The sequence below is a fragment of the Hemitrygon akajei genome, chromosome 12, assembly GCF_048418815.1.
Source record: "Hemitrygon akajei chromosome 12, sHemAka1.3, whole genome shotgun sequence".
NCBI classification, from domain to species: domain Eukaryota; kingdom Metazoa; phylum Chordata; class Chondrichthyes; order Myliobatiformes; family Dasyatidae; genus Hemitrygon; species Hemitrygon akajei.
The window spans coordinates 61,934,644-61,945,650 of NC_133135.1; the positions used below are offsets into that span (position 1 = coordinate 61,934,644).

The following is an 11,007-nucleotide window of genomic DNA, read 5'->3' on the forward strand; positions in this document are numbered from 1 at the left end:
GGAACCATCAGCTTTTTTAAAGGTGGAGAGACTGGATGAACATTATAACTTTACATAGAACACTTTTGAAAAGAAAGATACTATTCATAAAATGACTGAAGAGATTTCCTATCAAATTATTTACTTGTCTTTAGATTTTCTTGCGTACCTGCACTGATGGAACTCAATCTCCCAAGTGGTCTCACTGATGCTTCTCAAAATCACGAGTCTCAGCGAGCAGCACTGCAAGAATAAGAAGCCATAGTCTTGATTGATCGTTGAGTGTTGCAATCACTAACTACTCAGACTTGTGTTAAATAGAATCCTTAGGAGTTAGAAACAATTTAGTATGTCATCAGACTCCTGCAAGTTTCTACACATGTACCATTTGAACTGGTAGCATCACTGTCTGGTATGGCGGGGGGTGGGGGCACTGTGCAGGATCAGTAAAAGCTGCAGCAAGTTGTAACCTCAGCCATCTCCATCATGGGCACCAGCCTCCCCAGCGTCAGGGACATTTCAAATGCAATGCCTCAAAAAGGTGACATCCATCACTAAGGACCTCCATTGTCCAGGACATGACCTCTTCTCAATGCCACCGTCAAGGAGGAGGTACAGGAGCCTGAAGACACATATTCAACGTTTCAAGAACAGCTTTTCCCCCTCCACCATCAGATTTCTGAATTGACAATGAACCCATGAACACTGCCTTACTATTTTCTTCATTCTTTTTATGTACTACTTACATATTTTATATATACTTATTGTAATTTATAGTCTTTTTTTATAATGATGTGTGGGAATGTACTGCTGCTGTGAAACACCATATCTCATGACATATGCCAGTGATATTAAACCCGATCATCAATCAGAGCACTAGTATCTCTGTACAGTGTGCCACATTTGAGAGACACCTAATATACATTCTGTTTTCATAAGCAGATTTCTTAATATGAAATATTTGCAGTAGTTATACATTATGGTCATGCAAAATCCTCTTCAAATTAATCTGAATATTATCATTAATCAGTAACTTAATCTCATGTTATATATCACAGAAACTAAGTAAACTTAATTGCCATGAAATCAACCATCCACGTAATATTGAAATCAATATTTTAACTTGAGAGAGTTTTTCTATTCATTAGCAAATGGCCGATGTATGGAAGTCTTTGTTAAGTAAGGCTTATTTTCACAGTAAAATGCTGGAAGCATGATGCAAAATCATAGCTATTGTACACTTGGTGTTTTTTATTACGTGAGTTTAGAAAGCAGAAAATGCAATTTCTTAAGTTAAGAGCCTTTGGAGATCGAATCCTTATTGCAACAGGGTATTCTGACCATATCTCATTATCAATTATTTTACAAGAATATGGAAGACTTAAGGACGGAATGTTATATCCACTTATTTCCATTATTCCTGACTCCACTTTAAAATCTTGTAGTGGCTCTGCCTTTATATAATCCTGATTTATTTTTTCACTTTGTCTGCATTGTAGGATTTTGATGATTTGTTGGTAATTATCCTTTTTTTTATTCATTTGTTTGGGATCAGGACATTATGATACAACCCACATTTATTGCCCTAATTGTCCCTGAGGTGGTGATGAGCTGCTTTTTTGAGTGCTCTCATTATGTTATTGGGAAGTTCCAGGATTTGAGTCCAGCCATAATAAAAGAATAATAGAATATTGCAAAGTTAAGGGAGTGCAAAATTTATGGGGTAATCTGCAGGAGATGGATTTTCCATTCACCGATTGCTTTTGCCTTTTTGATGTTAGAGATCAGAAGTTCAAAGGTTCAATTTAATGTCAGAGAAATGAATACAATATATATCCTGAAATGCTTTTTCTTCGCAACCATCCACAAAAACAGAGAAGTGCCCCAAAGAATGAACAACAGATAAATGTTAGAACCCCAAAGTCCCCCCCTCCACATGTAAGCAGCAGCAAGCAACAATCCCCACTCCCCCCACCGGCAAGTTTGGGAAGTGTTGTCAATGTAATTGGGAGTGCATTCTGTAGATGGACATGCTGTAACAACTATGTACCTTTGGAAGGAGGAACAAATGTTTAAGATGATGAATAGGATGCCAACCAAGCAGTATGGATGTTGGCAAGCATCTGAAAGTTGAGAGACTTGCACTCATCCAGGAAAGTGGAGAGAATTCTATTACGCTTCAGACGTGATTTGAAGATAATGGAAAAGTCTATGGTGTCAGAAGGTGAGTTAGTCACTACAAGATATCCAGTCTCTGACTTTCTCTCATTACCATAGTATTTATGTGGCTGGTTCATTTGAGTTTCTGGTCAACAGTAGCACCAGGATGTTGATCATGAGAGAGACTCAAAGATAGTAATGCCATTGAAAGCCAAACTCAATCATTAAACACTTTGTTGGTTATAGTTATTGACTAGAGCTTTTCTGATGTAAATTTTACTTGCCACGTATCAGCACTGAACATTTAGGTCTTGTTATTTGCAGGCATGGTGTACTTCATTCACTGAGGACTTCAATGTTGCATTGAACACAGTACAATCATCATAAAACATCGCTGCTTCTGACGTTATCATAAAAGGAGGCTCACTGATGAAGTAGCTGAAGTTGATTGGTCTGGGGTGTTTTCCTGAGGGCTCCTGCAGTGAGTTTTTGGGGTTGGGATGACTGGCCTCCAACAGCCACAAACATCTTCCTTTCAGTATCAAATAGTTGCTATCTTTGGAACATTTGTTCTTTGGGATACCAAATGACTTTAATTTTACCAGGTCTCCTAGATGACACTCTCAATCTAATACTTCCTTAATGTTGAGACCAGTCATTCTCACCTCATGTCACTCTGGATGGGTTGAAACTCAGGCTTTGGTGAGCCAATTATTGAAGAGTGAGTGCCACTTGATAGCACTAATGACAACATTTTCCATCACTTTTTAATTAAGTATGAAGTAGGTAATTAGCATCCTGTTTCACTTGTGTTGTATCTGGGATTAATAAAAACCAACACTGGTAACACGCACTTGTCTGAAAAGTGGATCAATTGAATTAACTCCTCAATGATTGGATCTTGGTTTAACCCAAAGTAAATGCAAAACCTCCTTAATTTCAAGCAATATCAATAAAACAATAAGGCCATTCAGTCCATTGATCCTGGCTGATTTATTTTTTCCCTCAATTCCATTCTCCTACCTTCTCCCCCTAACCTTTGACACCCTTACTAATCAAGAACCTATTAACATCCACTTTAAACAAGAACCTGTTAACCTTCTGGTCAAGACGACGCCTACATACAATACTCCTTTGGCTGACATCTTCTGGATAAAACCATCGTTTTCACTTCACATTTGTTTCTTGTTTTTAATGTGATTCTGGAACTGTTGGAGCCTGTGTTTTGCTGTTAGGAGATGGTTTGGGTGGTTCCGTGCTCTGCCGTCTCTGAGAGGGTTCCGGGAGGCAGACGCAGTGTGAGTGAATCTTGTGGTGAGAGGGCTGCAGGATGGCGCATGAGCCGACGTTTAACCAGATTCCACCGATTATAGCTTCTGTTGTTTGCCAATTAAAGCAACAAAGGTGATTGAAGCATCAAGGTGAGTGCGGAAGTTTGAAGATCATTTGGGTTCCAGCACTCTGCAGTCTCAGAGAGGATTTCAGGAGACAGGTAGCATGCAAAAACCCCAAATTGGGCAGGCTGCAGGATAGAGCACGAGGCTGATGTTTGGCTCCACTTTGCTGATTATAGCTTCCATTGTTCACCAACTAAAGCAACAAGGGAGATTGAAGCATTAGAGTGAGTGCAGAGGACAGCTTGACTTTTGATCAGTTGCTCTGTACCAAAGAAGGGAAAGCCTGCTGCTGTACCCGGAGCGTGCTGCCCAGGTTTTTGCTGCGTTTTGGATGTGGACTTTGACTATAGACTCTTTTTCTCAGTCTCATCATTTTTATATTGTGTTTTTTTCCTGGTTTCTTGTTTTTTTGTGTGAGGAGGGGGATTTGAGGGTCAATGTGCCTGATCTGCTTTATTTATTTTTTGGGTGGTAAGAGGGATTTGGGGGTCAATGTGCCTGTTATGTTTTTGTTCTTTTTTTTGCAGGGAGCTGGGATTTGGAGGTCAGTGATCATGCATTCTTTTCTTTCTTGGCTACATGGCTACCCAGAGAATTGAAAAATTTCAGAGTTATATACTTTGATAATAAATGAACCTTTGAAATATGCCCAATGATTTTGCCTCCACAACCATCGGTGGCAATGAATTCCACAGATTCACCACCTTCTAGCTAAAGAAATTCTTCCTTAACTCTGTTCTAAAGGGAGATCCTTTCATTCTGTGGCTGCCCCTCTGATCCTAGACTCTCCCACTATTTAAAACATCTTCTCCATGCCCACTCTATCTCGGCCTTTCAATATTCAGTAGGTTTCAATGAGATACCACCTCATTCTTCTAAACTCCAGTGAGTACAGCCAACAAATATTGCTCATTCTTTCCTTCCTGGCCATTCCTGAGATCCTACTTGTAAATCTCCTCTGGACTCTCACCAATGCCAGCAAGCAGATCCTTGCTCAGATATGGGGGTCAAAACTGCTCACAATGCTCCAAATGCAGTCTGACCAGTGCCTTATAAAGTCTCAGCAATACATCCTTGCTTTTATATTCTAGTGCTCTGGAAATGAATGATAATATTGCATTTGTCTTCCTTACTATGACTCAAACTGCAAGTTAACCTTTAGGCAAAGTTCCCTTGCACTTCCAATTTCTGAATGTTCTCCTCATTTAGAAAATTGTCTATGCATTTATTTCTTCTACCAAAGTGAATGACTGTACACTTCCCAACACTGTATTCCATGTTCAAAGTTCAAGTACATTTATTATCAAAATTTGTATACTTTGTACAACCTTGAGATTAATCTCCCTACAGGCAGCCACAAAACAAGAAACCCAATTGAATCCATTAAAAGGGAAGAAGTCCATCAAACACCCAATGTGCAGAAAATAAATGTAAATAATAAAGGTAAGCAAATAACATTCAGAACTGAAGTTCACAAAAGTGAGTCCACAGCCATGAAGCCAGTCATCACTGCAGCTCATTCAGATGCAGGCCACAGCCTCAGATCAGTGTACACCTCTCAGAGCAGCAAGCTGAACTGGCCCATCCTTCATCTCCAGCCCCGACACCCTGACCTTTTCAATCTGGCCCAGTGCTTACATCATCCAAACCTTGGCTCTCAGACGCAGCTCCCACTGCTTCGATACATTCTTGGGCTCGAACCCTGGCGTCTAGACTCTGCATTGCCTCCATTTGTCTCACCTTGGTTCTGCTGCTTTGAATTGTCTCCAAGTGCACTCCAGAAATAATCGAACATTAGCTTATTCCTCGCTCTTGTACTCAGGCTAAACCATAAGTCACTTTTTGCTGATTCTCTTAGTCTGTCCAAGTCCTTCTGCGGACTCCCTGCTTCATCAACAACACCTGCCCCTATACGCCTCTCTTTGTATCATCTGCAAAATTGCCACAAATCCATCAACTCTACTATCCAGTTCATTAATATATAATATGAAAAACAGTGGACCCAACACAACCGCTGAGGAAGACCACTAGTCACTGGAAGCCTAACAGAAAAGGCTCTTCTTATTCCCACTCTGCCAATGACTTTGGGGAATGAAACACTTGGTCACTGCTTCACTTGAGAAGAGATAGCAGAATAGTAAACATCTGAGGAAGGAGTAATAAATAAGAACTTAAATGCCAGTATTTCATGGAATTTACCCAATTAATGGTCAAGAATATAATTTTTATAATGCATACAATCAACCAAATAATTAACAAAATGTTTACGATACTATCTAATGCAAAGGGAAGGTCACATTCTGAAAAAGGATTTGAGGGTGAACAAGTACATGCTGTCTGTTTTCATAAAATATAGAACACTACAGCACAGTACAGGCCCTTCAGCCCATGATGTTGTGCCAGCCCTTTAACCCACTATAAGATCTATCTAACCCTTCTCTTCTACATATCTCTCCATTCCTCTATCATCGATGTGCCTATCTAAGAGTTTCTTTAATGTCTCTAATGTACCTTTCTCTACCACTACCCCTGGTAGGGTTTTCATGAACTTTCTCCTCTGTGTAAAGACATCTATACTTGCTTCCAATCACATTAAGATAATACCCCTTGTATTAGCCATTTCCACATTGGGGAAAAACATATTTAGCTATGCACTCTATCTTTGCCTCTTATTATCTTGGACACCTCTCATCTTCCTTCACTCCAAACAGAAAGGCCCTAACTCACTCAACATATTTTCATAAGACATGTCCTCAAATCCAAACAGCATCCTAGTAAATCTCCTTTGCACCCTCTCTAAAGCTTCCACATCCTTCCTATAATGAGACACCAATACTGAACAGAATACTCCAAGTGTGTTTTACAACATTCCCTCATGAGCTGCAACATTTCTGTTGGAACATATTCATTGTCATGTGATAATTCCAATAAACCCCTAAATTAAACCACATATTTTGTTGAACTGTTAGTAGAATTGAGTGTCCTGCAATGGCAAACTGTAAAAACAATTTGTATGGATCTATAAAGGAAGAAGTTGCCTTTAAACAGGACATTTAATGATCTCAAAGGATTTGAGGATTTAATTCCTCAAAGCATTTCAAAGAAGAGTTATTTCACTACAGTAACTTACAGCAGCAATTAAACCCAGAATCGGACTTCCACAAAAACAGTACGATGAATGACCATGTAATTTGTGAACTGGTGAGGTGAATTGAGGGATGACTGTTGCAGATGATACATCTCTTTTCCAGTCATTCATAAAATAGTGAGGGTTTCTTAGAAGGCTGATAAGAGATGGTCCTTTCAGATAATGTACTTTCTAAATCTTTTGAGACTGTGGAATGAGGAAGATTCAAAGACATTGATTTCAATTTTATCGTTTAGGTCCCAGTCTTACTGCAAATTCAGCAAAGACTGCTCTCTTTGAGGCAAGCACCATCTCCTTCATGGGTAGGAGCACAAGCATACCTGTCCCCTGCCAGTTACTTCTGCTTCTTTTTCATCCTCAAAGGAAAATGGAAAGGGTTAATATTTGTTGCTCAAAATATTTAAGCACTCTGGCAGTGATGATTGAACTGTTCATGCAAGGTGTGAGAGCTGACTAGGAGAAGTTGTATTTTATGTATAACAGAGATAATGAAATGTGTAATGTGGATGTTGTGCTTTGAGTAATTGTAGCTGCTAGTGTGCTCAATGGGCAACTAATAGATTCATTCATTGCTTCAGCGTGTGAGAAAGATCATCGTGAACATTGGCCACATCCTAAATACTTAAAGCTTGTTGACTACCTTGCACAATTGTCTTTTATTAAAATGGTCTATAATTTAAGTTTGTGGTAGATAATGATTGCAGTGAGTGTGTCATTGTCTGCAACAGTGACACAGATGCAGAAACACTACTCTGCCCGGAACACAAGACTAATCTTTGCCAGACTACGTTGTTACCAAGTGGCTATGTCAGACTTTCTGACTTTTCCTGCTAATAGCCATAAAGCTTTAAATGGTTATTTAGATATTCATCAAGTTTCCCTCAGACAGAAGGCCCTGCTATTTTTATGTAGGGACCTCTCCGTCACACTTTTTGAGGCCATGATACCTTTGTCAATTCCCTGAGAAATTTTATAACAGGAATGGGTTAATTTGTGCATTGTAATCCCTGTGGAGATTCCGGATGGCTATATTTCCACGTCCATTAATCTCTTGCTTTAATGTACTCTTTTACACTTGCAGCGATTCAGCATCCAAGCTGAGAACTTTTTCATGTGTCCAAGGTTGATTTCTGGAAAGCTGGGATGAGTTACTCAGCTTTGGATTAATTTACAATTTCATGGTGCTACAGCACTTAGCTCTACATGGTTCACAGAAGGCAGTACTGATAAGATAGTCAATGGTATTGGGTGAGCTGTCTGATCATTCACAAGAAGCCTGCACGGCCATTCTCTGTGCTCCCAATAACACCACTGGGCCACCTAGAAGGTGCTTCAGCAACTCTGGAAACTCCAGCTGAGTGCATGAGGTATGGGTAATCTGATTTCTTTCATTTTCTATTGCTGGAAATAATGCATTTTATGTAAGTTCACTGAATTTAAAAAACTAATGATTTCAATGTTTACTATTCTTCATCAGTTTGAAAAGCATTTCTACTAACAAACATATTATGCCTTTTAGATGTCAAACTTTTATAACACTTCATCCAGATTTCCAAATTATATTTTTATTTATGAACTAAATTGTCATTAAAATAACTTCAGTATGTGATATAGACTTTTATCCGACGCAAACTAATTGTGCCCAAATATCTGCCATGAACTCAGTTCAAAAGACCTGAAATATCCTACAGTTCTATTGAGAAACTGGAGACCAAAATTTCTCTTTTTTTGTATGAAGTTGAACCAAGTTCACAATCAGTAACTGTGCTGGTGGCTTGTGTTGTACCAAGGAGTGGACGTTCAAGTTTGAATTTATATTTGAAATTATAATTTAGATGATAAAGCTATTTTAATTTTTACTTTAGATAACTATCCACATTGGTTCCTTTAACATGTATGGTTAATCAATCACTTGGGAATTTAATACCTTTGGTATTCTTTGTAGCTTCAAAAAAATGTAATGGATTTAATTCATAACTCTCCACCTTCAAACAATACTCAGGTAATATATTCCTTTCTGATTAAGTACAAGGCAATGAAAATTCAAAGCTGTTTTGTTGTTCTGACTTCAGTAACAGAATATTTGGTGTGGCAGATGGAGGAGGTAGAAACAGGAGTTTCCACATGTTGTGCTTAAAAGAATTTTAGGCCTACAAATATATCATTCTTGAAAGAAAATACTGTTGATCATGGATTTGAACAAAGACAATAAAAATAATAGCAATTTTAAAAAATTATTCTGCAGGTAACTTGATTCTTGAGCCAAATGTAATACAAAATAAAAGGAAAGACAAGACATTTAAAGAGAAAAGTGGAAATAAGCATTGAACTTAATTGGAAGGTGTTTCCTATCATTTAAATAAACAACACAGGCTTTCATCACATTTTCCATTTTCACACGGATGAAAATGTCAACTGATCTAAGAAATAAAATTTGTGCTCCTTGTGGAACATTGACAAACAAGCTTTTCAGGTATAAAATGCAGAGCATAAGGATGTCATGATGAAAGGAAAGAAGCCTACCTGCTCCAAATGGCCCCAATTTCACAGCTGCGGGCTGGAGACTCTACAGGCAACAGGCAGTGAGTCTAGCACAGGACAGCAGCTCAGGCCAGACTCCACCGAGTTTTCAATTGCCACATCAGGACAACATGTTCAGAAATAGCAGAAGTGTAAGAGGATTGAGTTAAAAGAATTAGGAACCTTTTCTCATTAGTGTGATCCAATCAGGATGCAATGGCACGGTTAGTTGCTGCGTTCTATTCAGGGATGAAACAGGCAAAACCTGATTTGCATAACAAAGCTGAAATACCATATTGCAATTAATGGTGCCTTCAGGAAAAAATTGGTTAGATTCAATAGATCAAGAAATTAGATTGAGTATAGGAACTCAGTGAATTTGATTTCATCCTTCTTGAATATCATCCTTCAAAAGCACCGAGCAATTTTGCAATGACTGTAGTGTCTTGGCTTCAACCACTTTTTCAAGAAACTGATAGGTTTTATAGACAATAGACAGTAGGTGCAGGAGTAGGCCATTCGGCCCTTCTAGCCAGCATCGCCATTCACTGTGATCATGGCTGATCATACGCAATCAGTACCCCGTTCCTGCCCTCTCCCCATATCCCTTGACCCCGCTATCTATAAGAGCTCTATCTAACTCTCTCTTGAATGCATCCAGAGACTTGGCCTCCACTGCCTTCTGGGGCAGAGCATTCCACATATCTACCACTCTCTGGGTGAAAAAGTTTTTCCGCATCTTTGTTCTAAATGGCCTACCCCTTATTCTTAGAACTGTGGCCTCTAGTTCTGGACTCACCCATCAGCGGGAACATGCTTCCTGCCTCCAGTGTGTCCAATCCCTTAATAATCTTATATGTTTCAATCAGATCCCCTCTCATCTTTCTAAATTCCAGTGTATACAAGCCCAGTCGCTCCAATCTTTCAACATATGACAGTCCCGCCATTCCAGAAATTAACCTTGTGAACCTACGCTGCACTTCCTCAATAGTAAGAATGTCCTTCCTCAAATTTGGAGACCAAAACTGCACACAATACTCCGGGGGGGGGGGGGGGGGGTCTCACCAGGGCCCTGTACAGCTGCAGAAGGACCTCTTTGCTCCTATACTCAATTCCTCTTGTTATAAAAGCCAGCATGCCATTAGCTTTCTTCACTGCCTGCTGTACCTGCATGCTTGCTTTCATTGACTGATGTACAAGAACACCTAGATCTCGTTGTACTTCCCCTTTTCCTAACTTGATTCCACTTAGATAGTAATCTGCCTTCCTGTTCTTGCCACCAAAGTGGATAACCTCACATTTATCCACATTAAACTGCATCTGCCATACATTTGCCCACTCACTCAACCTGTCCAAGTCACCCTGCATTCTCATAACATCCTCCTGACATTTCACACTGACACCCAGCTTTGTGTCATCAGCAAATTTGCTAATGTTACTTTTAATCCCTTCATCTAAATCATTAATGTATATTGTAAGCAGCTGCGGTCCCAGCACCGAACCTTGCGGTACCCCACTGGTCACAGCCTGCTATTCCGAAAGGGACCCGTTAATCACTACTCTTTGTTTCCTGTCAGCCAGCCAATTTTCAATCCATGTCAGTACTCTGCCCCCAATACCGTGTGCCCTAATTTTGCCCACTAATCTCCTACGTGGGACTTTATCAAAAGCTTTCATGAAGTCCAGGTACACTACATCCACTGGCTCTCCCTTGTCCATTTTCATAGTTACATCCTCAAAAAACTCCAGAAGATTAGTCAAGCATGATTTTCCCTTCATAAATCCATGCTGACTCAGACTGAT

General features: G+C 39.5%; 1 protein-coding gene across 2 annotated transcripts in view; it reads right to left on the reverse strand.

Moving 5' to 3' along the window:
- pdca (phosducin a) overlaps positions 1–9,329 on the reverse strand; it is a 29,927-nt gene extending 20,598 nt beyond the window's left edge. Inside the window, exons 1-2 of one of the 2 annotated variants that reach the window (XM_073063270.1) lie at positions 9,208–9,329; positions 149–222 (exon numbers count right to left, since the gene is read on the reverse strand). The gene's annotated coding sequence lies outside the window, so the exon portion shown is untranslated. The remainder of the gene's footprint in view (positions 1–148; positions 223–9,207) is intronic. The other variant, XM_073063271.1, reaches the window with a different exon arrangement.
- Positions 9,330–11,007: the final 1,678 nt, after the last annotated feature.